Below are 20,914 nucleotides of genomic sequence, written 5' to 3'. Positions count from 1 at the left end.
TCTACCACAGGGAGGATGGACGAGAACACCACTTGTGCCTCAAACTCCTTTATCCTTCTTCCCAGAGCCACGTAGTTGGCAGTGATCCACTCAAGGTCATTCTTGGCAGTATCATTGGTGCCCACGTGGAGAAGCAGGAAGGGGTAGCGATCCGAGGGCTTGATGAGTCTCGGCAGTCTCTCCATCGCATCGTGAATCCTAGCTCCTGGCAAGCAGCACGCCTCTCGGTTTTCTCGGTTGGGGCAGCAGATAGATGACTCAGTCCCCCTGAGGAGGGAGTCCCCAAGCACCACCACCCTCCTCCTTCTCTTGGGAGCGGTGGTCGTGGAACCCCCATCCCTAGGACAGTGCATCTCACGCCTTCCAATCGGTGGAGTCTCCTTCTGCTCCCTTCCCTCAGATGTACCATCTAGTCCACTCTCTGCATTAGTACCTGTGGAGAGAACATGAAAACGCTTGCTTGCTTGTATCTGCATTGCTGGTACATGGACGCTCCTCTTTCTTCTTCTGGAGGTCACATGCTGCCCAATTTCTTTACAGTCCCTCTGTCCCTGCTGTGCAGCCTGCTCTGGTTCTTCAGAATGTTGTGCTCGTAGAAGCATGTCCTGACGTCTGTCCAGGAAAACTTCATTTTCTCTTATGCAACGCAGGGTTAATACTTGTTTCTCCAGACCTTGAACTTTTCTCTTCCAATATGGAGATGGGCTTGCACTTTGTACAGACAAAGTCGCTTCTGTCCTGTGGAAGAAAGACAAACATGGCACATCCTGTGCAGGTCACCACAGCTGATCGCTCACCATCCATAGCACCCTCCTTCTATTAGCTCTCATCAGCCTCCTTCCTTTTGTCCATCAGCTTCTCTTTCTAATTCAGCTTTCCTTGCCTTCTCTCTCTCCCAGCAGCTTCTTTCTCTATTTCGCGTCTTTTGCTTTTCCAGACATCGAATGTCTGTTCATTTCTGTTCATGCTCATGTTGCAGTTTATTTGCTGCCTTTTGTGGGACACTTTGGAGAGTGTCAATTCAGGACAAATTGCTCAGAGCTGGGCAGTTACAGACCCAGGCTGGGGTTTCTGCACTTCTAAGGCACCAAACCAGCCAGACAGAGAGTAATGGCAAAGTTCTTGGTTCAGGCTTGGAACAGTGATGGAATAAACTGCAGATTCAAATCAAGTCTGTGGAACATCCCCAGCTGGGATGGGTCCATCAGTCCTTTGTTCAGAGCTTCAGTTTGTACCAAGGTTCCTCCAGAGGAAGGATTGCAGACAAAATGGAGGGGTTTTAACGGCCTTTTATATTCTCTGCCCATGGAAAGACCCCTTTGTTCTTAATGTGGTAAATAACAGAAGCAAGATGGAGTCTGGAGTCACCTGGGCAAGTCACATGTCCATGCATGACTCAGTTTGCAGGCTGACGCCATTGTTTACATGTTAGTTTGAACGTTCCCAGGAAAGCTCACATGTGGATTGGTGTCTCCCAAAGTCCATAGTCAGTTCAGTGTTTCTTGACTGGGCACTTACTGAGAATAGTCCTTTCTCAAAAGACTGACCAGATGCTTCACTGGGGCTACTTAGAATCAAAACACATTGAGATACAAGTACAGAGCCAATACTCATAACTTCAACTACAAAAATGATACACACATACAGACAGCACCATCATAACCAGCAAAGCAGAACCTTGTCATAGACACCTCACTCCACAACCTTTGTACAATATCTGCTGCAACTATAGAACAAGGGTTGCAACAATGATCATACGGTCACAGTTTATGTCAATAACGTCACAGAGGGCAGCATGGAAGGGAAAGAAAGAAGAGAAGAATGAAGGAGAAAGGAGAATGGGTGAATAAGACAGAGACTGAATGAATGAGACACAGACAGAAAAGCAGGAATGACACAGACAGACAGAGCAGCTGCCCCCAGCGCTGACCCCTCTCACCCCTGCTCTCTCTGCCCCCTGCAGGTGAAGTGGCTTTTCTCCACCGTGGTGCAGCTGAAGCAGACGAGTGGCCCCGAGTACAAGAACGTGATCCAGCGCGTGGTGTAGGGGCCACTGCCCTCATCCACCCGGAGACAAAGGGCTGAGACACCCAGCTCCATTGGCGACACCACCCTGAGTCCCACAGCTGCCCCCTGCTAGTGCTGTGCCCCTGGGAGAGGCCCCCGTGGGGGAGACAGGACCTCACCCCACATGGCCTAATCAGCCCTCAGCCACTGGGGATGCTCCCCTGCTCGGAGCTTGGCTGAGACCGGACAACTCGTATCATGCAAGGAACCAGCGCCCCTAGCGAGGAAACAATCCCTCTCCCCCTTCCCACCCTCCTGAGCCCAACAGTCCCTGCTCTGGGGCTGGATCAGAGCCAGCGCCCCCTAGAGGGGAGAGGCCCCACGTCCCTTCCCCACCCCTTGCGCCAGCCAGCCCCCCGCCCTGGGGCAGGACCAGAGCCAGAGTTGTATCGGTCATGCTGTATGTTGCATATTTAGCTCTTCATTGGGATTTTTGTGGGTGGTGTGTGTGTGTGTGTGTGACTTTTGTTGTGTTCACTGAGTGACAATAAATAAATAAATCTACAAATCAGGCTCCATCTCATTCATAACCTCCATCCCAGACTTTCAGGGACCCCTGACGCCCTCCAGAGGGGCATGTCGTGTCTGTAGGGGGCGCCTCCAGGCATGGAGAATGAAATGAGAGGTGCCCGCTGAACTGGCCCCTTTGGGAGTTAGGGGGCCTAGCTACAAACCCAGAGAGCTGGGGCCTCGTCCCTCGGCCTATACAGGCTGGGACGGAGGGGCAGGAAGGGGAGATCTCTGGGGCAGGGAAAGCCACTGATCAGATAGGGGGGCATGAAAGAAAGAAAGAAAGAAAGAAAGAAAGAAAGAAAGAAAGAGGGATGTGTATGTATGAGGATGGACAGATACGTAGATAGATACCGGGGGACTGAGACATACAGTGCCTAGCGTTCTTGGTTAAATCCCCCAAAACCACCCTAAAATGCAGCTACCAATCAGGACACTATAGACCTACACAAACACACACACACACACACACACACACACACACACACACACACACACGGAAATCCAGTCCCTGCCACGGGACGGGGGTGGAGGATTGAGGGGTACAGGGATGAGTTCAGGCTGCAGCATGGGCTGCCCCCTGGGGATGTCCGGGGAAGGACTCTGCCCTCCCTGCTCTGGGATCTGCAGAGCTCAGACCCTTCAGCGGCCGTTGTCGTGCCCTCTGAGCTGCCGTGGAACATGGTCCCTCCAGGTGTCCGGAGAGAGGGCAGGAGCCCAGGAGGGCTGACGATGGAGGGAGGGAATGAAGAGGATGAAGCAGTGCTGTCCACCTCCTAGGAGCCCGGAGCCGGGCACTCACCGCACCTGTGGGACACAGAGAGCAGAGGGGTTCGGCCGGTGCCGTTGGACCCGGCGTTGGGCTCACAGGCAGCATCCTACGCTGGGAGAGTCAGGCCAGAAGGGACCATTGGGACCATCTAGCCTGTCCTGCTGCGTAGCCTGGGCCATGGACCTGGCCCAGCCACGCCTGCGTCCCGCCAGGATCTCTGCGCTGAGCTGCAGCTCAACTTCCAGACAGAGACACCAGCCTTGTCAAACCGCCTCAGGGAACGGGCACTGCCCAGCGGGTGCCACACGCCAACTCCCTGGGGAAACACGGCTGTCTAAGCCGATCCTGCTTCTGGTTCCAGGCCCTGGCACCACGTCCCCACCACAGAACCAGCTTCACAGGCTCCTATGGCCCTTTGTGCACCTGGGCCCCACTACGGATGCTCAGTGATCATGGCCAAGTGGTTAGTGATTGACGCTCCTTGGCAGGGCCGCCAGAGGATTCCGGGGGCTCGGGGTCTTCGGCTGTGGGGGGGGCCCTTCCGTTGCGGGACCCGCCGCCGAAGTACCCCGAAGACCCGCGGCGGGGGCCCCCCCGCCTCCGCATTACCTCCGAAGCGGGATCCGCCGCCAAAGTGCAGCCCGGTCTTCGGCAGTAATTCGGCGGCGGGGGGCCCCCGCCACGGGTCTTTGGGGCCCTTCGCCGGCGGGTCCTGGAATGGAAGGGCCCCGCGCTGCCGAATTACCGCCGAAGACTGAGCTGAACTTCAGCGGCAGGTCCCGCATTGGCGGTAATTCGCCGGCGGGGGGTCCTTCCGCCCCGGAGCGCAAGGACCCTCCGCCGGCGAAGACCGGGAGCGGAAGAAGCTCCTGGGCCCGGCCCCGCAAGAGTTTTCCAGCCCCACCAGAGCGAGTGAAGGACCCCGCTCCAGGGGCCCCGAAAAACTCTCGTAGGGGCCCCGGCGGGACCCGGGGCCTGGGGCAAATTGCCCCTCTTGCCCCTCCCCCGGGCAGCCCTGCTCCTTGTTCCTTGAACATTTGTTCTGGCTTCTTAATTAGTGATCATTCCTTTTTAGTCATTGTTCATTCATTGCTGATTATTGATAAGTGATTATTATCAGCTGATAATTATTAGCAGTTTATTGATGCTTGATGCTTGATCCTTCATTGTTTAACATTAATTACTGATCCGTGAGTATTGATTATTGATAATTAATTGCAGATTAATGGCTACTCAGCATTAATTACAGATCACTAGGTACTGACCAGAAATAGCCAATCCCTGTTTATTGATTTCTCAGTGATAAATGATTGGAATTGATAATAGCCTCTTGATTCTCATTTATTGATCACTGCTGAATCAACCTTGATAGGAACTCATTAATCAGCGATGACGGGTGGTTGATTATTAATAAATAATCTTTCCTGATTATCTCTGATTGATCGTTGGGCCCTGTCAGGAATCAGGGCTGGCAGCAGAGCCAGTCCCAGATAACCTGACGCCTTCACACCTGGCCTGTAGCTGCCTCATCGGCTCCGCCCTGGTTGCTGGGCAGAGTCAGCAACCAGCTCATAGGTGCAGCATAAGTTAAGCAGTTGCCCAGAGCATTTCCCCAGGGCTGTGATAGCGGCTGTGATGGATTGTTCCAGCCTGTTCCTACCTTGTTCCTGTCTGGCTTCAGCCCTGCTTCTGTCTGGCTCCAGCCGGGCTCCTGTCCTGGCCCCAAGCTTTCCTCTCTCCAGGTAACCTGGTCCTAAACCTGGGCTCCAGTTCCTGACTTTGGTTTTAGTCTCTGACAACCGTAAAATCACAGAGATGTAGGACGGGGAGAGACCTCGAGAGGTCACCTAGTCCCGTCTCCTGCCGGGGGGCAGGACTAAGTAATAACTAGTCCATCCCTGACAGGTATTTGTCTAACCCAGGGATTGGCAACCTTTGGCACGTGGCTCGCCAGGATAAGTACCCTGGTGGGCCGGGCCGGTTTGTTTACCTCCCGTGTTGGCAGCTTCTGCTGATCACGGCTCCCGCTGGCCGTGGTTCACCGCTCCAAGCCAATGGGGGCAGCGGAAAGCGGCGGCCAGCACATCCCTCATCCTGCACTGCTTCCCACAACTCCCACTGGCCAGGAGCAGCGAACCGCGGCCACTGGGAGCCATGATCGCCTGAACCTACCGACGCTGCAGGTAAACAAACCGGCCCAGCCCACCAGGGTGCTTCTCCTGGTGAGCCACGTGCCAAAGGTTCCCAATCCCTGGTCTAACCTTCTCCTAAAAACCTCCAACAATGGACGCTCCACAGCCTCCCTGGGCAATTTGTTCCAGTATTTACCCAGCCTGACAGTTAGGAAGTTTTTTCCAGTGTCCAAACTAAACTGCCCTTGCTGCAATCTAAGCCCATTGCTTCTTGTCCTGTCCTCACAGGATAACGAGTACAATTTGTCACCCTCATTTTTGTCATAACCGTTTATGTATTTCAGAAAGGTTACCATGTCATTCCCCCGCCCCGGCCACCCCAGTCTTCTCTTCTCCAGACTAAACAAACCCAGTTCTTTCAATCTTCCCTCACAGCTCATGTTTTCTAGCCCTTACATGATTTTAGTCACTCTCCTATGGCCTGTCTCCAACTTTTCCACATCTTTCCTGAAATGTGGTGCCCACAACTGGACACAAGACTCCAGCTGAAGCCGTATCAGCGCAGAGCAGAGCAGAAGAATTACTGCTTGTGTCTTGCTTACAACACTCCTGCTAATACATCCCAGAATTTGTTTTTTTCCCGATACTGTTACATTATTGACTCATATTTAGCTTGTGATGCACTACGACCCCAGATCCCTTTCCACAGTGCTCCTTCCTAGGCAGTCAGTTCCCATTCTGCATGTGGGCTACTGGTTCTTCATTCCCAAGTGGTTACCTTCCATTTGTGCTCACTGAATTTCACCACTGAATGTGGGTGACTGAGTAGTTCCCAAGGATGGTTGATGGCTGGTGGCTGTATGCTGATGGGGTGGGATGGATTACTGAGCACAGGTTATTGCTAGAAGCAGTGACGCGTGACCATGAAGGTAGCGGTTGCTGTTACCTTAAGCAGCGTGACGCCGGCGCTGTACAACAGGCTGAGCAGGAAGAGAGCAATGAAGGCAACAGGTGTCCAGAGACCATCAGATTCCTCCTCTCCTCCTTCAGCATCGATGCCTTGGTCCTCCACCGGGCAGTGAGGAGCTGGGGAGGAGATAAACGGTCCGGTTAGAGAGGCCTCTTCGTTAAGCCAAGGAGCTGAGTGGGCACAGCAGGGAGCTCCGGTCTGTGCTCTTGGCAGGAGCTCCTGTCCAGGGCCAGAGACAGAGGGTTCCCTGCCAGGGGAGACGGGGCAGGCTGCAGGAGGAGACTCCCTGTCACAATTCTCAGAGCAGCCTCGGGGATTTCAGCCCCCAACTTCCATTAAATTTCACACCCTTTGGCACCTTTGCAAACCCCAGCCAGCGGCACTACACGCCCCTCCCCAAGCATGCCCTCCCCCTCCCTTGGCCAGCCAGGGAACTGGGCTGAGACCTGCCAGTGCAGAACTCAATGGGGCCAGGCACACCCATCAGACAGCAGCATCTTCCCAGTCAGTGCCAGCTTGAGCCATGCTGGGACCCCTTCCCAGGCAGCAGAGACACCAATTCCCCCACCACCAAAAGTCCCTATTCGGGGGACCTGGGGAATTTACCCACAGAGCTGTTCTGAGACCTCCCCCAACTCACACCATCCCAGAGGGAGTGTGGTCCAATGAACAGAGCACGAGGATGGGACTCAGGACTCCCATGAGTCTATTCCCAGCTCTGTCATTGACATTGCTGGACCTCAGGCAATTCACCGCCTCTCTCTCTGCCTCAGTTTCCCTTCACACCCTTTCTCTGTTTGGACATTAAACTCTTCTGGGCAGAGAATGTCTATTACTCTATGTGTGTACAGCTCCTAGCGCATTGGGGTCCCAAACTCAGTGGAGACCTCGACACATGATTGTAATACACCTAATAATGGGGTCACTAACCGCTTGGACTCCATTTCAACCCATGCTCCAAGAAGGGGGAAGATCTGTCGCCCATCGCCACATTTGGGCAACGCCTGCCCAGCCCACCCGCAAGCCCTACAAAAAGGGGGAAAGGCCTGGCTGCCCCATCAGCAACACCCTGAGCTGCCCCATATTGTCAGACACTGGAAACAGAAATGATGTCCCTCAACTGATTTCTCACTTGGAGCCACTCTGCCACCGTCACACAGCAGTGACCTCAGTCCCTGTAGGCAGACGTCTCCATGGCCCATTTCTAATTCCTTGAGCCGTCTGTATTGTTGTGTCATGGGGACTGAGCAAAGACCCCTCCCAACTCATTCCCCATGGGACAGCACTCAGTAGGAGCCTCTTTCACTCACCACCAGCCTGGGCTCCATTGGGGACCCCTTCCCAAGAGTAGGAAGGACTAACAGCCCAGCATTCCCTGAGCCAGGGGCGGCTCTAGGCACCAGCAAAACAAGCTGGTGCCTAGGGCGGCCAAATCTAGGGGGCGTCCCCTGCCGCCGGGGGGGGGGCACAGGCTGGGCCGGCAGACCTCCCACAGTCATGCCTGCGGGAGGTGCACCGGAGCCCTGGGATGACCGGACCTGCCGCAGGCATGACTGCGGAGGGGGCGCTCGTCCCGCGGCTCGGCTGGACCTCCCGCAGGCATGGCTGCGGCAGCTCAAGCGGAGCCGCCGCGTCCGCGAACCGTCCGCAGCCGCGGGGGGTACAGCCGAGCCACGCGGGACCAGCGGACCCTCCGCAGTCATGCCCGCGGGAGGTCCGCTGCTCCCGCGGCTCCGGGGCGCCTCCCGCGCATGACTGCTTGGGGCGGCCAAAATGCTAGAGCCGCCCCTGCCCTGAGCCCATCCATGTGTCTTGTCAATGGCATGAATGTCAACTGGGAAATGGCTTGGAGCCTTCTCAACTTAGTACACACCTGGGCAATGAAAGGGCTGGCACCGAGGTACCAGCTGAAATCTTTATTCACCCACCAGTGCGCTATAAGCCTGGGCCATAGAGTTTGGTGGTGGATAATTGATGTGACCTTCCTAGCTCTGAAACCTTGACTGGTGCTTTTGTAGATCTTAAGGCAAGAAGGGACCATGACAGCAACGAGCCCAACCTCCTGTATATCACAGGCCAGAGAATCTCACCCAGCTACCCCTCTATGGAGCCCAATGACTTGTCTTTGTTGGGGGCATATCTTCCAGAATAGACCCCAGGCTGGATGTACGAATCTCGAGATGGTGACTCCACCACTTCCACTGGAAGTTAGTTCCAGTGGTTCCCTTCCAGATTTCGTACCTGTGACGGGGTGCGCATACCCGCACTAGCCAGGAAAGGGTTAATCCCCCTCAGGGTGGAGGAAGTCCTGCCCCTCAGACCATACTAAGCAGGCTCCAAATGCTGTGCTGGTATAAAGAAGAGCAGCCCAGCTCACTCCGCACTGACTGCGAAGGAGGAAGGACGCTTGGTCAAGGCTCCAGCCCCGGAGCCATTACAGCCATTGCAAGCGGAAGGCGGAGATCTCAAGACACAGACCAGAGACCCGTTGCCTACAGTTGACCAGCTGGAGTCGGAGTCCAAGGGAATTACCAGCGCCGAGGAGCCCGGAGAACCCGAGGTGACATGGACTGCAGCTTCAGGAAGCCCGGTCGGAAGTGTCCCAGGGAGGGTGAGGGAGTGGTATCTCCCACCCGTGTAAGGTCAGCATGTTGCAGTGTTGCAGTGAGGGGAGGAAAACAGTAACAGAATATGCGGAAATGGCAGAGGTGCTTAATGACGTCTGTGATTCACTTTTCACCAACAAGGTGGGTGGCGATTGGACATCTAACATAGTGAATGCCAGTGAAAATGAGGTAGGATCAGAGGCTGAAATAGGGAAAGAACAAGTTTTAAATGATTTAGATGTTAGTTGGCTTCAAGTCATCAGGGCCTGATGAAATGCATCATAGGAAGGTTTGGCCATTACACTACACTCCCCTGCATTTGAGGGCCTCTCTATTCACCCTGGCTGCTGGGCCACGCTCCCCTGCACTCAAGGGCCGCTATGTTCATTCTAACCCCTAGGAAACAAACTCCTGCACTTGAGGGCTGATATATCGACCCTGGGCACTAGGCCACACCGCTCTGTGCTCATGGGTGGCCGTATTGTCTCGGCCCATTAGGCCACACAGCCCAGAACCCAAGGGCTGCCGCTTAGACTCTGGCAATTGGGCCACATTGTGGTGAGGCCCAGGACAGTCCGGCAGACTGAATCTGCAGTGTCAGCACAACCCTGACCCACCCCGCAGTGCTTTATTCTACATTTGTATCTGTCCAGCCATGGGCTCCTCTTAAGCCTTTCTATACTAAGTTACAGGCCTTAACTGCCCGGTACTTTCTCCCCATGGAGGTACTTATACATATCTATGAAGCCATCTCCTGAATGTCTCTTTCAGCCAATTTGTCTCCTCCTATCTCTCACTGGAAGGCATTTTCCCCAGCCCCCTAATCATTTTTCTAGCTCTCTTTTGCACCTCCTCCAATTTTTCAACCTTCTTTTGAATATTGGACAAGAGAACGGCCACACTTCATGGGACCAATGGTCCAGCTACCCCAGTATCCTGTCTTCCAACAGTGGCTGATGCCAGAGGTATCAGAGGGAATAACCAGATCAGACCAATTATTGAGTCATCCATCTGCTGTCGTACAGAACCAGACTATGACAGGCAGAGCCTTAGGGACAACAAGAGCTTAGGGCTACATCCATGAACATCTTGGCTAATAACCTTTCATAGACTTATCCTCCATGAACTTCTCTAATTCTTCTTTGAACCCAACTATATTTCTGGCCATCACAACATCCCCTGACCACTAGTTCCACAGGTTGACTCTGTTGTGGGAAGAAATACTTCCTTGTGTTTGTTTTAAACCAGCTGCCATTTAATCTCAGTGGGTGACCCCTGGTTCTTGTGTTTTGTGAAGGGGGAAATAACACTTCCTTATTTACTTTCTCCTGACCAATCATGCGGTATTCAAGCTGTGGACATACCATGGATTTATACAGTGGCATTATGAGATTTACTGTCTTATTATCTGTCCCGTTCCTAATGGTTCCTACCATTGTTACCTTTTCTGACAGTCACTGCATGTTGCCTCCAGAACTGAATGCTGCTCCAGTATCGGGTTCCATAACCCCGAACACAGAGATGAAATCACTTCCCCTGCACCCCACCCCGTGTTCATATATCCAGGGATAGAGCTGGTGGGAATGGAGGCTCCTAACTCAGTCTAAACCGCCGCCTAGCTCCCGGCAGACAAAACACCAGATTTCTGGAGGCTCTGACTCTCACCTAATGTGGTCCGGTGAGGACACATCTCCAAGGAGTTTTGATGCCAGACTGGCTAGGGCTACATTGCTAGACAGGTGCAATGGTTAAGAAACAAGTCTTGGAGATGGGGGATCGGGGCTCTATTCCCACCTCTCCCAATGACCTGCAGTGTGACCAGGGACAAGCCACTTAGGCTTGGGTCTTTCAAGGACTCTGAGGAAATGAGGTGCCCGTGAAATAAACTCACAATTGCAGTGGGAGTTGGGTGTCTCACTCCTTTTTAGTGTCCCAATTTTAATCCCTTTGTGCCAAAATATCCCCTCCCAGCCTCTCTCTGCTTAGACTATCAGCTCCTTGGTTCCAGGACGTTTGCTCTCCGTGTGTTCATGTAGTGCCCATCCAATGGGGCCCTAACCTCAGACAGGACATCTAGGAGCTGCAATATCCTCAATAACAATGGATGGAGAGCAACTCACTGCAGAGGGGTGGGCAGGTAGAAACATGCACTGCATGAGGATGGATGGATGCAGAGAGGACATTGCCTGATTTTCCATGCATGAATGGATGGCTATGGTAGAATCAAAGAGACAGGTACTGCAGAGGGTAGGATGGATGGATGGATCCTGTGGAAGGATGAATTGATGTAGACAATCCATGAGGAAAGGAGGATGGCTAGAGCAAAAGAGCGAAAGAAAGAAGGGTAGATGGATACATCTAGATATTGTGGGAGGAAGAGTGGGTTGGTAGATAAGACACATGGACACTCTCTGCAGAAGACACACCCTTCATCACAAGCTCCAGCATGGTGCATTTTATTTGGGCATATTCCACACACAGCCACGCTCTGCACACCAGAGCTACCACAGCTTTACACACAGGCTCAGAGGAATCCCAGACCCTATGAGGTTCGGAGGCCATCTCAGATACCCCGTGAGGAGCCTGCCGGGCTCTGCTCCTCAGTAGCAAGTGACGTCGGTGTCGGACAAGATCACAGAGACATTGACGGCGGTGGGTTTACCGGAGGCTTTGTCCACGCTCCAGTGGATGAAGGTCATGGGCAGACCCTCGTGCCCCACCACGCAGGTGTAGGTGTCCCCCGGCTCCCATTCGGACACCAGGACATTGAGCTTAGGTAAAGGTAATAAAGGTAATAATTGGAGATATACCAATCTCCTAGAACTGGAAGGGACCTTGAAAGGTCATCGAGTCCAGCCCCCTGCCTTCACTAGCAGGACCAATTTTTGTCCCAAATCCCTAAGTGGCCCCCTCAAGGATTGAACTCACAACTCATCCCTGGGAGGGATAGCTCAGTGATTTGAGCATTGGCCTCCTAAACCCAGCGCTGTGAGTTCAATCCTTGAGGAGGCCACTTACGGAGCTGGGGCAAAAAAAAAAATTGGTCCTGCTAGTGAAGGCAGGGGGCTGGACTCAATGACCTTTCAAGGTCCCTTTCAGTTCTAGGAGATTGGTATATCTCCAATTATTACCTTTTTTAGCTTGCTGTAGATGAAGTAGCGCTCCTCCTTCCCAGCCTCCCGCACGGAGCCGATGTTGGTGTAGGCTTCCTGGGGCATGGGCCGGTCCTGCTGAGTCCATGTCACCAAGATGTCTCTGGGCCGGAAGCCAGAGGCCAGGCAGGTGATGGTGGCTGATTCCCAGAGAGCCAGTTCCTCAGCGTGAGGAGGGGAAATGTAGACAGAAGGGGCGCGGAGGGAGACCACTGCCATGAGAAAGAGCGAGAGGTTAATGCTAAGTGTTGGGACCCAGGAGTCCTGGCTACCATCCCCCACCCTCCTCCCCCGGCAATATCCCACTAGACCCCCCACGCCTCTCCCAGACACATAGCCAGAATCCAGGAGGTCGGGCCACACTAACCCACTAGATCCAAATCCCTTCCATGAAAAGGGGCTAGAACCCAGGAGTCCCAGCCTCCAGTATCCCTGTTCTAACCCACTACATCCCACTCCCCTCCCAGAGACAGAAAAAGAACCCTGGATTCCTGATTCTCCGTCCCCTTCTCTCTCATCACTTTGCAAATTTCATCTCCCTTACAAATTTGTAACTCCCAGTCCCAAAGACCTGAAACCGGATCAGAGCTGGCGCCCCCTAGAGACAGAAGGTCCCGCGTCCCATTCCCCACACACTGTGCCAGCCACTCCCCCAGCCTGCGGCCTGATTGGAGCTGGCGCCCCCTACAGGGGAAAGGCTGAGTTCTTACTGTGACTCTTGTGGACGGTCTTGACAATGGCCGACGGGAAGTCTTGGTGCTTCACGGTGCAGATGAACTCCTCCCCCGCCTGCCACTCCTCCACGCACACCCGCAGGATGCTGGTTGCACTGTAGGTGCCATCTTCCTGCAGCACCGGATCCCTGGAGACCACGGCCAAGGGGCCCCCGCTACCCCGGTTCCAGAAGACCTCCAGGCTGCCAGGGGTCTCCAGGCCGCTCACCAAACAACTGATGGTGGCGTTCTGCGCTATGTAGAGGTCCTCCAGGGAAGGAGGAAGGAGAGACACCTCCAGAGGGTGTCAATTACAGTTGCTGACACCTGGTGGGGGCAGGAGGAGGCGTTGAGGGCTGGGCTGAGCAAATATGTCAACAGGCACCAGGTGGTAACTGAGTGCCGCTCTCTCAGGGGTGCAAAGCCCAGGGGCTGTTTGGGAAAGGGGCTGAGCATCATTGGACTTGTAAATAGGGCACTGGGTTCCCTGGTGGAAGGGGCGGGACTCTCATCTTACGGAGCAGCAGGAACAATGGCTGAGATTTTTCCAGCCAATCGAGGGATTGGGATTCCTGAGTCCCATTATGGTTATTTGGGTCTCTGGGTCCCAGGAGCAAATCTGAAGGTCTCCGGTTTTGTTGGGAGAAAGCCCCATTGTGGAAAAAAATGGCCAGGGACAGACCTGCCATGGTTGCTAAACTCACCGTCCTTCCAGACACAAATTCATGAGCTCGATGACCCGCCTGAGCTCAGCGTGGTTATCCCCATTTCCCAGAGATGGCAGCTGGGACACAGAGGACAAATGACCTGCCCATGGTCATGCCTGGCACCCAGGCCCTCCTGCTCTAACCACTAGACCCCACATGGCACCCACAGCTCAGGACAGATCTTGTGTTCCCCAACCCCTACTCCCTGCACAGGCAGACGGGCCCTTTATATTTCACACCCATTGTCTGCCAAGTTCCCTGAGAGCATGAGTCCCCCAGCTCCCACTGCAAGCCGATGGGGGAGGGGAGAGCTTGAATCCCTTTAGAAATCTCAGCCAGGGAGCCCAGACTGATTGGAGCCCTGGCACCCAGGCACAATGGCCTCTGTTGAATGTTCTCTGAAGGATATGCATGGTCTGGCTCATGAAACAAGTTTGTAAAGTGGATCCTGCTGGAGCTGTGATTCCAGATTCACATGGATGCCCAAGCCCCACTGTGGGGCAATGGAGCTGAGGGGTTTCTCTCCTTTGTTTGCATGAATTTTTAGGCTTCTAACCAGGCAAAATAAAAACCCAACCATTGAGCATCATATCTCTTGAAACTCAAAGATACTGGACCTTCACCCAAACACTCAACCGAACTCCCAAGCCTTCCCCGCAGAGTGCACAGTGACCTTCCAGATCCTCAACCTTAAATGTCAACAACTTAAGATCATCATCTTCATCTTCGTCTTCATCACCATCATCATATTCATCTTCTTCACCTCCCTTGTCTTCATAACCACTTCCTTGCGCTTTATCTTCATCTTCAGAGCAAACCTTCATTACCATCCTCTTCATCATCTCCTTCAGTGTTCTGACATTCTTTCTCCTTTTCTCCTTCAGCATCTTCATTTCCTTCTTCATTGTCATCGACATCATTGTCATCTCCTTCGAGATCATCCTCACGATCGTTATCCTCAGCTTGGTTGTACAGTGACGCAGATGGACATGGTTCTTTCAGCTAGTCCTGCGTCGCTAACCGGAACCCTCACCCCAAACACTGAACCACACGATCTCCTCTTCTCCCCACGTCTCCACCATGCATCATCATCACATGGGGTCACTGTAACGGTGCGGGACTCTCCCCTGCGGCGCCTCCTGCTGGTCGTCTCGGGAATTAGCTCTCGAGCCTCCGGAGCACCCTCTCAAGGCCAGTGTCCCGCTGCCGCTTGGCCCCCGTGTCGCTCCCTGGACTCCGGTGCCCGTTTATCTGGGGTGCTGCCCCCGGCAGTAACCCCCCAGTATCAGGGTTTACCCTCCCCGGGGAACCCCCGCCCCCACCCCCACCTCGCCTCAGTCATAGGCTACTGCCAGTCACCAAGTAGCCCCCATGCCCTGGGGCAGGCTGCAGTGTCAGCCGCTCATCGCTGGCAAGGAGGGTTTGGGCCTGCTGCCTTCCTCTGCCCTCGGGCTGCCCCCTGCAGCCCCAGTACCTATTCGGCCTTATACTAGGCCGCAGCCTGCGGGATTCCAGGCCAGGGCTCCCCAGCTCCTCTGGCCTTCCCCCAGCCGTGCTCTGCCTCAGGTTCGCTCCCCAGCAGCCAGGCCCCTCCCTCGCAAAGGCCAGAGAGAGAGTCTGACTGGGCTCCTGGCTCGCAGCCTCTTCTAGGGACCAGCTGGGTCTGACTGGGGCATGGCCCCACCTCTTCCTGCCTTCCCCAGCCAGCCCAGGCTTTGCTCCGCAGCCTCAGCCCTCTCCCAGGGCTGCTTCAACCCTTCCCGGGCTGGAGCGGGGACCACCCCGCTACAGTCACCCACCCATTGCTCACTCCGATGGAGCCTCTTCCCTCCTTCAAACGCTCCCAGCAAAACTCAACACAGCTGAGATTTTCAAAGGCTGGCTAAGGGATTTGGACACCTTGGGTATTTCAGTGGGGTTTGGGCACGTTACTCCACTGGACACTCTGAGAGAGTCTCACCGGAAATAGCCCGGAAAGGCCAGATGACGGGTGACAAGCACCAGCCAGATTTCCAGAGGTAAGAAGTACAGACGCACGTCAGATCAGAGTCCCTGACAGGCGACATCCCCGTTTCCCAGGGAGCCCAGGGAGTGAAATTCTTGGAGGAGCTGGAATTTAATGATCAGGCAGGGAATCCTGGGAGAACTGTGCAAGTGGAAATTAGTGAGAGATTGAGAATGAGAGATTCACAGGGGAACTACTAATTCTACCTGCAACACACCCTGTGCTGAGGGCCTAGGCGCCGCTAAAGTCCTACTTGGGGGCTTAACTGGGACATAAAGGCTGCCTAGGACGTGTGCGGGGTGAGTTTCACCCTCTAATCCCAATTCACAGTGACTGGCGGTTGCCTTTCCCTTGGAGATGCCAGGGCTCCTCACCTGTATTGCTCATGGTTATGTCCTGGGTTAGTTCTCCAGAACAGGGTGTGGTCACTTTGCAGGTAAATTTGGTGCCTTGTCCCCATTGTGCCAGCGACACAGGGTGAGAACTGACCAGGCTGGTGGTCCCGTTGCTGTTCTTCTTGGGGGGGTTCTGTCTTCGCCGCAGAGCTGACCTGCCCATCCACTTTCCATGCCATTCTGCTGGCTGCTAAGTCATAGCCCAGAAAAGGACAGGTAACGTGACCAGAATTTTTGATGACGTCTTCATAGGAGGGTTTGGTTAAGTAGATGGTTGGGTCAAGTGAGCTTCTGAGGCAGGCTGAGAAATGCAAAGAGACGTCATTGACCAGTTCAAATAATGTGGAAAGGCAGAAAAGGACGATTGAAATCTAATCTATCCCTCGACTTCCATCAGAACACTCCTAGTGTCCCTCCCATCCAGCCAGCCATGGTATCTCTTTCTCTTCCCATCCACATACAGCACCAGTTTCTCTATGGCACTCCTATGTCTCCCGTCACACTGGTGTCTAGGTGCAGTCCCACCTACCCTTCGGCAGGGCTGGTTTCTCAGTAACTCTCCACCCTACCTCCCCGCCATGCACGGGCCCAGCCCCTCACCCAAGCACTTGCTGGTGTTGTGCATGGAGAGCTCTGCTCCCACTCCTGGGTGGGTCACTTGACAGGTGTAGACGTCCCCCTGCTCCCAGCTCTGCTTGGTGACGTTCCTGCGGCTCTGCCCCATGTAGAAGCCGTCTGTGCCCCTGGCAGAGGAAAAGGCCGGGCTGGGGGGGCTGCTCTCCTTCCCATTCACCAGCCATTTCACGTCGGCGTTGCCGGGTTTGAAGCTCAGGAGGAGGCAAACCAGCTCCAGCTGGCTCCCTGTGGAGCTCTCCTCGCAGGTGGGGACCAGGAGGTGAAACTGGGGTGGCGTTGTCGAACCGCACCCTGAGAGCAGAGAGAGGGGAAAACACAGTCCAGTGTCACTCTCTGTAGATCCCCAGTCCCCTTCCAGAGAGAGTACTAATGCTACAGTCCTCCCAGCACCAGCAACCCCCAGCTTGTTGTGGTACGTTTACATTGAGTACTTTAATCAGCCTCCAGGGCTGAGATTTTTCACAGCCATGTAAGGGATTAAAACAAATGGGAACAGGCCCCTTAAATCATCTAGGCAAATATTAAACTCCTCCAGGCCTCTTCCTGCACGTGCTGCGTGGAGTGTGTTCTCCCTGGTAAACAGCGGGGACAAAGCTGGAACCTGAGCTGTGTTTGTTTATTTGAACTAGTTTCCCTCAATTAATGTCCCCCATTTAAGGGGCACCATAGCGCTGCACAGCCTGACATGGCATCAGAAGAAAACCTGGGAGAGGACTGACTGTGTCTGACTACGGATAAAGGGTCAAATCCTCAGCTGATGTAAGTCGGCTCAGTGCCACTGACTTTAGCGGAGATCAGTCGATTTACACCCGTTGAAGTTCTGACCCCAGAATGCCTAGGTTTGTGGCTCTGGGCTTGAATCCATTTCAAACGATGCCCCAGAACAGCGGGAGTACAAGGAACACACCCAGCTCCATGACAAAGGTGTAACCAGTGCTAGCTCCTAAGGGGGTCTCTCCCCTTTAAGGCCAGTGCTTGCTGGGAATTGTAGTCCCATGGGGCTGCTTGCTGCTGGCTATAGCAGGGAAAGCTTCCGGCTCAGTGGTGAGGAAAGCGCCTGAGGGAGAATCTCTAGATGTGGACAGGCAGGGGGCCTAGGAAACATGCAGGAAAGGTGACCTAGTGGAAAGGGGGGGTGCTCCCCATGCAGCCGGCTGAACGCTGGGGGGCCCTGGTGGCCGGGACCCTGGGCTCTGAGCTGCACTAGTTCTGCTTTGAGGCTTTGGACTGACGCGGCGAATGGGCTTTGTTCTACCTCCCCAGTGGGAGGGGGTTGGGTGGGTTTGGGGGAGGGTGAGGGTGAAAGGCAGTGAGCCGAAGATTCCCCTGTACAGAGGGGCCAGCATGAGGCTTAGGTGCCATTTCAGCCCGGCTGCAGGTCTAAGATTTCCCAAGGTGCCTAAGGGATTTGCATACCAAGTTCCCATGAAAACCGGGTGCCTAAATTCTTTAGGCAGCGCTGAAAAATCCCCCCCATAGTGGAACGTAGGTCTCTGCCCAGGGCGCCTTTCACCCTAAGGTTTCGCTCGTTCAGGGGTCCATGGAGGGGGCGCTGGGGGCAGGAGATCTGCAGTGACAAAGCACCAAGGCTCAGTGTGTTTCAACACTGGGCCCAACTTTCCCCAGACTTTCAGGGGGAGGTTTTTCCAAAGGCACCTACGGGATGTGGATTAAGATTCACTGGCTCCCAGTCCCTCTAGGCGCTTTGAAAAGCTCAGCCTGGCTGTCCCGCCCTCCCCTGCCGCGTGTCTTACACTTCTGAGGGAACTTCTTCCACAGGTCTTTGCTGTCCCTTGATGCATCACATCGCACTGGTAGGTGTCGCCCTGCCGGGACCTGGCAGGGATGACCAGGAGGCTGCTCTGGGAGTGGAGCCCGTCGCTCATCATCACCTCTGGGAAAGTTGTGACCCCCTGGGTCACTTTGCCCGAATTCCACTTGATGGCCACTGGTGCTGGGAAATAGCCAGTTACGAGGCAGGCCAAGCTCGTGTCCAGGGGAGCAGTGCCAGTCTTGGGGCCGCAGGGAACCAGGGGGAAGACGGAGGGGGGTCTGGGGTTCGCTGGAAAAATAAAGAGAATATAAGAGAAACCATCAAAAGGGGAAAATCATGTGGGACCTTGGGCCTGTCACAGACCTTCTCTCTGCCTTTAACTTCCCATTGTGCAGTGGTGTCCTAGCGACGGGCAAAAAACAAGAGAAATGGGATTCTGACCTTGGCCGTTCCAGTGTAGACCTGGAGCAGCTCCAGTGGAATAGCTCTGGTTTTGTGCGAGTGATGCTGAGAGGTGACTCTGGTCCTTTGAGATCTTGGAGTTGAAGCCAGCTTCCTGAGTCCCTTCCTCTGTTTGATCACAAGACCATTAGTTAAAGCCAGGGAAGAGCCCTCCATGAGTCATGGATGGATGAGATAACCCAACACGCGCCCTTTCTCCTCCGGCCCCCCACCACCGAATTGCCGACGACGACCAGGAGCGGAAGAAGCTCTGGGAGCCTGGGCCCCGCGAGAGTTTTCCAGGGTTCCTGGAGCTAGAGAAGGACCCCACTCCAGGAGCTCCAAAACTCTCGTGGGGGCCTCTGCAGGGCCCAGGGCCTCGGGCAAATTGCCCCTCTTGCCCCTCCCCCTCTTGGTGGCCCTGGGGGACTAGGAGTCAGGACTCCTGGGTTCTATCCCCAGTTCCAGGACAGCCGTTAAGTCTCCTTCTTCACCTTCCTGCATGGCAGGTTCTCAAAAAGACCCCCCAGGAGACCACAATCTTTTCTGAGCTCTGCGGCCTTCGTAACTGAATCTCTGGGGAAAACCGACCAACAAACAAACAAACAAAACGGGCTGAAAGAGGAAGTTTACACAAGTGAAAGTCACAGCGAGGTTGTTTTTTCACCCCGGTTTTAGCCCCTTGTGCTCACCGACCTGTCCAATTTTCACACCTTCTCACCAGCTGTAACAGTGAAAGCTCCCCAGAGGGCGTCATCTCTTGTTCTCAAGCTATAATTATCCTGACTTCCATCAGGGGGGGGAAGGAGAGGGGATGTCTGACAGGCAAAGATACCTCAGAAGAGCTCCGCCACAGACACAGAGCAGAGCTGGGCTCCTGGACAGAAGCCCCCGGTCTCCAGTGCCGGGCCCGACCCAACATGGCCAGTGATTTGGTGAGTCCATCCCAGGAAAGTGGCTGCTATTGGCCTGTCACATGGGTGCAGAGGGTGTTTTAACCCCATCAGAGATAAATGGGGTGAAGCGTGTGCTAGAGAGGGGAGCAAGACGCTTGGGTTCCCTCCCCAGCTCTGGGATGGGAGTGGGGTCTAGACGTTAGAGCGGGGGGCTGGGAGCCAGGACTCCTGGGTTCTTTCCAAGGCTTTGGAAGGGGAGTAGGTTAGAGCAGGGGTCCTGGGAGCCAGGAGTGTTGTGCTCTGTTCTGACCTATGAAGGGCAGTGGGGTACGTCCCCTGTGTGGACCCAGTACCAGGGCAGGGTGCAGCTCATGGCTCCCCTGCACAGGCTGGATATGCTGCCCAGGCCAGGATGGGTAACCGGCCAGGCTGTGCACCCCCCAGGCAGAGATGGGGGGACAGAGGTGCTTATCCCACACTCCGGCTATTAGCTGGGATAACAGCTTTGAAAGAACGGTAGGGAGCAAGCCCAGGGCTGGGCTAGCAGGGGCTGCGGGTCAGGAGTGAGGGCACCAGCAGGAGGGGGCTGGGCTGCGCTAGCAGGGGCTGCGGGTCGGGAGTGAGGGGCACCAGCAGGGCTCGGGGGGAGGCTGGGCTAGCACGGGGCTGCAGGTTGGTAATGGGGGAACTGGCAGAGTGGGGGGGCACTGGCACGGCTGGGATAGAAGGGGCTGCAGATTGGGAGTGGAGGGCACCAGCAGTGGTGGGAGCCAGGGGAGCACAGGGCTGGGCTAGCAGGGGCTGCAGCTCAGGAGTGAGGGGCACCAGCGGAGCTGGGGGGGGCAGGGCTGGGCTAGCAGGGGCTGCGGGTCGGGAGTGAGGGGCACCAGCAGAGCTGGGGGGGGCAGGGCCGGGCTAGCAGGGGCTGCGGGTCGGGAGTGAGGGGCACCAGCAGAGGTGGGAGCCGGGGGCGCCCAGGGCGGGGCTAGCCGGGGCTGCACATCAGTACTGGGGGCACTGGCAGTGTGGGGGGTGCCAGGGCTGGGCTTGGAGGGCTGCATGTTGGGAGTGAGGGGCTGGTTCGGAGGGCTCGGCTAGCAGGGGATGTGGGTCAGGACTTAGGGCCATTAGCAGATGT

At 55.1% G+C, this 20,914-nt stretch overlaps 1 pseudogene; it reads right to left on the bottom strand.

Moving 5' to 3' along the window:
- Positions 1–3,323: 3,323 nt before the first annotated feature.
- The window catches only part of LOC120380838, a 43,988-nt pseudogene continuing 26,397 nt past the window's right edge, over positions 3,324–20,914 (bottom strand).

The sequence above is a fragment of the Mauremys reevesii genome, linkage group 13, assembly GCF_016161935.1.
Source record: "Mauremys reevesii isolate NIE-2019 linkage group 13, ASM1616193v1, whole genome shotgun sequence".
Classification (NCBI taxonomy): domain Eukaryota; kingdom Metazoa; phylum Chordata; order Testudines; family Geoemydidae; genus Mauremys; species Mauremys reevesii.
Note: the sequence above shows the minus strand (reverse complement) of the source record. Positions and strands in the feature narration are given on the sequence as shown.